Raw genomic sequence first — 5000 nt, 5'->3', positions numbered from 1 at the left:
TCCTAAAAAGGCTCCACCCCGCCCGCCATCCCCACCCCAAAATGCCATGGACGTCTCCCCACCAGGCCCCGCTCCCTCCTCCTCCTCCTCCTCCTCCCCACCCGGTCTCTACAAATATCTCCTGTCCCGTCCCGATCCTTCCTTCCTCGAGGCCCGGAATCTCTCCCTCCTCCTCCGCCAACATTTCCCTGGCGTCCCCATCTCCCTCCTTACTCCCAGACGGGATTCTGTTCTTATCTCCTCCCCCAGCCCAACCCTCCATACTGACATCCTCTCCCGCCTCCCCATCACCCGTTTTGGTCCTCACGCCTCCCTCACCCCTGCTCCCTCCCCATCTCCTACCCGCCAACCCCAACCCCCGCGTCGCCCGCCGACCCTCACCGCCGTGATCACTCGGCTTAGCCCGTCGATCACGGAGGAGGAGGTGCTGGCGGAGCTGAAGGCCCATCCCACCCTGGAGGTGCGGGCGGTCCGCCGCATTTTCAACGCGACCGGCCCCACCCGCCTTATGCGGGTTTTCTCTGAGGACGCCCCCTCCATTGACCGTCTCCTGAAGGAGGGTGCCCTCCTCTTCAATCAGCGGTACAAGGTCGACCCCTCCCGTTCCCCCCCTCAATCCCTGCGCTGCCAGAGATGTCTGCGCTACAATGCACATCCAACAGCAGAGTGCCGCGAGGCCCCCACCTGCCCACATTGTCGGCAAGCGCACTTCCTCCGGCAGTGCCCCAACCTCCAATCCCCTCCCTCCTGTAATACCTGCAGCCTCCCCCACCCCACCTACTCCCAAAAGTGCAAAGCCCGACCCCCTCCCACCACTCCTGACCTCACCGTACCTGTCCGTCCCCTGGACGCCCCCACCCCTCCTGGCAATTCCCTTCGTCCCCCCCCCACTGCTGAGGACATCATCAGGTTCCTCACCATTGTCCTTCAAAACGTCCATCCCTTTCAGCGCCCCCACACCTTACAACAGATCTCCCTCGCCGCCCGTTCCATATTCCACCTTAAAATGTACGCCACCTTTTCCAATAACCAGGCCCATTTCACCTTCTCCCGCCTTGACACCCTCGTCTAAGTCCTTATCATGGCGCGACAGCATCGTATCCTTTTCAACAATATCCGCTCCCTTCCCGCCAACAAGAACCTCTTCCTGCACACCCTTGCTACCCACCGTGTGGATGCCTTCCTCCTCAATGAAACCTTCCTCCAACCCCACCACTCCATCCACACCTCCCCCTATCTCCTCCACCGCTCCGATAATCCCCTCCCAGTTGCGCGTGGCGGAGTTGCCATTGGCCACCACCGCCAGATCCCCGTTCGGCTCCAGCCTCTCCTTCCCGACCCCACCGAACACCTGATCCTTAGTCTCTTCTTCCCCGGCCTTACCATTACCTGTGCCACCATCTATGTCCGCCCCAACGCCCCTCTTCCTTTCGACTTCCTCTCCCACATCGACCGTACCTTCTCCTCCTATGTGATCGCCGCCGACCTCAACATCCATAGTCGCTCCGCTGCCCAGTTACGGCGGTGGCATCGGTTCCTCTCCTCCCTTCAAGGTGACCTCATCCCCATCCCCCAGCATACTCGTCCCGAATCCAACTCCACTCCCGATGTTATCCTCTCCTCCCCCAACCTCCTTGGTCGCATTACGGTGGATGTCCTGGAGCCTATTGGTAGCGACCATCTCCCTGTCCTCCTCACCGTTTCAGACGGCCGTCGCCCCCGCCCCGACCCTCGTCATGACCCTCCCCCTAAGTACATCCATGACTATTCCCGTGCCAACTGGAATGCCTACCGGGATACCCTCTCCACTCAGGTCGATAGCCACCCTCTCGCCTACCGCCGTCCTGATGATGTCACCCATGCCGCCTCCTTTCTCCAGCAGACCTTGTCTGAGGCCGTGGAGGCCCACGTCCCTACTGTTGCCATCCACCCCCACCGTCCTACCTTACCACCACAGGCCGTCCTCCTCCTCCGTGAATCCCGTCGTCTCTACCGTGCCTTCCTCCGCACGCGTGACCCGGACACCCTACGACGCCACCGGCAACTACAGCGACACATTCGAAATTTGCTCGCGGCCAAGAAACGCCGGGACTGGCGACAGACATGCACCCGTTTAACTGCTACCCTCCCTATAAACTCGTCCAAGTTCTGGACCGCCTTCCGTCGCCTTACCGGAACTAAACCCTCCCCCTACTATCCTCTTCTCCACGATGATCGCCCCTTTCCTGACGCCCTTAGTAAGGCCAATCACCTTGCCTCCTACCTGTCCGATGTGTTTTCCATCCCTGATGATCCCCAGTTCGATTACTCCCTCTTCCCAGATATCCGCGATCGAACTGATACCTCTGTCCCTCCCCTCGCTCCTGGTTTCCAGTACTTGGACAACATTCCACACACGGACCTTAATGCCCCCATCACCACACAGGATCTCATCAATACACTCCGCACCAAACGCAACACCGCTCCTGGTCACGATCGTGTCACCTACCGTCACCTTCGTGAAGCTCCTGTCTCTTTTCTCTCCACCCTGGCCAGGCTCTACAATGTAGTCCTGTCCACCGGTTACTACCCCGACCTGTGGAAAACCTCCCGTATCCTCATGTTCCTCAAACCTGGCAAACCGCCGTCCGCCGTCTCCTCCTACCGTCCCATCAGCCTTACCTCGGTCTTCAGCAAGGTCCTGGAATCTATCCTCACCCGCCGCATCCACCAGCATCTCCGCCAGCACCGCCTCCTCCCCGTTACCCAGTGTGGCTTTCGGCCGTCCTTCTCTTCCGACGATCTTCTCCTTCACCTCACTCATCTCCTTTCCGAACAGCTCAATTCCCGTCGCTCCGCAATCTTCCTCTCTCTTGACCTCGAACGCGCGTATGACCGCGTATGGCATTCCGGTCTCCTCTTCAAGCTCCAAACCTTCGCCCTTCCCATTAACTACGTTCGTCTGATCGGTTCCTTTCTCTCCCGCCGTCCTTCCTATGTCACCATCCATAACACCGATTCCTACACCTTTTTCCCCTCCGCCGGTGTGCCCCAAGGCTCCGTCCTCTCCCCCCTTCTGTACCTGTTGTACACGGCGGACATGCCGCCGCCGTCACCCCCCATCCACCTTCTCCAGTTTGCCGATGACACCGCCCTCCTCGCCCTTGCCCCCACCCTGCGACGCTCCCAACACCTTCTCCAATCCCATCTTGACCGGTTCACCGCTTGGTGCAACCAGTGGTTGCTCAAGGTCAATCCTTCCAAAACCCAGGCGATCATTGTAGGCAAAACCACTCCCTCCTTCCGCCTCCTTGATTTCTATCTCACCGTTTATGGCCGTCCCATCGCTCTCACCCCCACCCTTAAGTACCTTGGCGTCACCCTCGACCGTCGCCTCTCCTGGACTCCCCATCTCCAGACAATCCAAGCCAAGGCACGTTCCCGACTCCGTCTCCTCAAGCTCCTTTCCGGCCGAACGTGGGGTCTGGACCCCTCCACCATCCTCCACACCTATAAGTCCCTCATCCGCCCTATCCTCTGTTACGCCCATCCCGCCTGGATCTCCGCCCCCCCTTCCTTTTATAAATCCCTCCAAATCCTTGAACGCCATGCTCTCCGCCTTGCCTATCGCATCCGTCTCCCTTCCCCCACGCGGATCCTGTATGACCTTATCCCCTTCCCCCACCTCCTCCTCTTCCTCGAAAGGATACGAATCCTATACACCTCCCGTAAACTCGATCCTCCTCACCCGCTCGTCTCCCCGATCCTCTCCCACCCCCGCCCGCTGCCGCGCCTGTACTCCCACGTCCCACCTGGTCTCCATCTCTCCGCCCTCCTTACCCTCTCCCAAGGTGGTTTCCGCCAGCTCCCCCTCCCTGATGATGTCCTCCTCCCCTGCATCTACCCCTCCTATCAACTTTGATCCTCCCCCCCCCTCCTGTGTCCTTTCCTTCAGGCACCCTCCCTCCCCCCCTTTTCCCTTCCCTTCTCTTTCCTTTCCCCCCTCCCTCCTACCCTCTCCTCCGGGCTTCACTCCCCCTACCTCCCTCCCCCTCTCTCCTTTGCCCATGGCATCTCTGCTCTCCCCTCTCCCATTTCCCCTTCCTCCTCCTCCACCTCCTCTCTTGGCAGGTCCCCGGACTCGTACACGCTGAGTGGACATTCGCGCGCCGGAGATCGTCGCCATCAGTGTCTCGTGAGTGCCGTCGTGTTTCGTGTTCAGTGTTCCCGTCATACTCCATCGTTCACCTGTGCCATCGCCATCTTCAGTGTTAGTGCGTCGTGACAACAGTTTGTAGTGAAGTTTCGTCAAGTGTGAACGGCTCCGTGTTTGTCTTTATGTGTCTACTGTTTTATTACCCACCGTTATGTCACATTTGTGTATTCTTTCTGTTCTATCTTTATCTCCTCTACGGCTGAAGAGCGGCGTACCATGCTGCTGACAGCCTGCCTGTTTGTACGGGTTTGAAAATAACAATAAAGAAAAAAAAAAAAAAAAAAAAACGGTTTTTCCTTATCGCTTCTCGGCCTTTTGGCTAAGATCAAAGTGTAGTATCTGTTCTTATCAGCTTAATATCTGATACGTCCTGCATCGCAGGACCAGAATATTAAACTCATTTTTGGCTCATGACGGAGTGCTAGGGGCTTGCTCCACCTCTGTCGCGGGTTGGCCCGGCATTGCAGTACCGCCGGGATCGGCCCACCTAAAATTAATTAAAACACAGCCTGAAATGGGTTAATATTCTGCAGTGATCAGATATTCCGCTGGTAGCAAAACTTGTTGTGGTTGTCGATTTGCCCAGTAGTTAGCTGCTTACACACCACGATTTCTTGTAATTAATTTAACATTTATCTTATGAATATTTTTTTTTTTTTTTTTTTTTTTTTTTTTTTTTTTTTTTTTTTTTTGCGGGTAGCCGGTCCGCTCTTGCAGCCGCATTACACTAGGCTGGTAATTTATGTGGCCACAGAAGAGTGCCTTCGGATGCCTCGTTGGCGTCACATATGGTCCGGCCACAGAT

At 57.2% G+C, this 5000-nt stretch overlaps 1 non-coding gene across 1 annotated transcript; it reads left to right on the top strand.

The window, feature by feature from the left end:
- The first annotated feature begins 4494 nt into the window (after positions 1-4494).
- LOC124770307 lies at positions 4495-4687 on the top strand. Its single transcript, XR_007013162.1, has one exon. It is a non-coding gene; the product is annotated as a U2 spliceosomal RNA (small nuclear RNA).
- The last annotated feature ends 313 nt before the right edge of the window (positions 4688-5000 follow it).

Source organism: Schistocerca piceifrons, unplaced genomic scaffold, assembly GCF_021461385.2.
Source record: "Schistocerca piceifrons isolate TAMUIC-IGC-003096 unplaced genomic scaffold, iqSchPice1.1 HiC_scaffold_786, whole genome shotgun sequence".
Classification (NCBI taxonomy): Eukaryota; Metazoa; Arthropoda; class Insecta; order Orthoptera; family Acrididae; genus Schistocerca; species Schistocerca piceifrons.
This window is presented reverse-complemented; position numbering and strand designations above follow the sequence as displayed.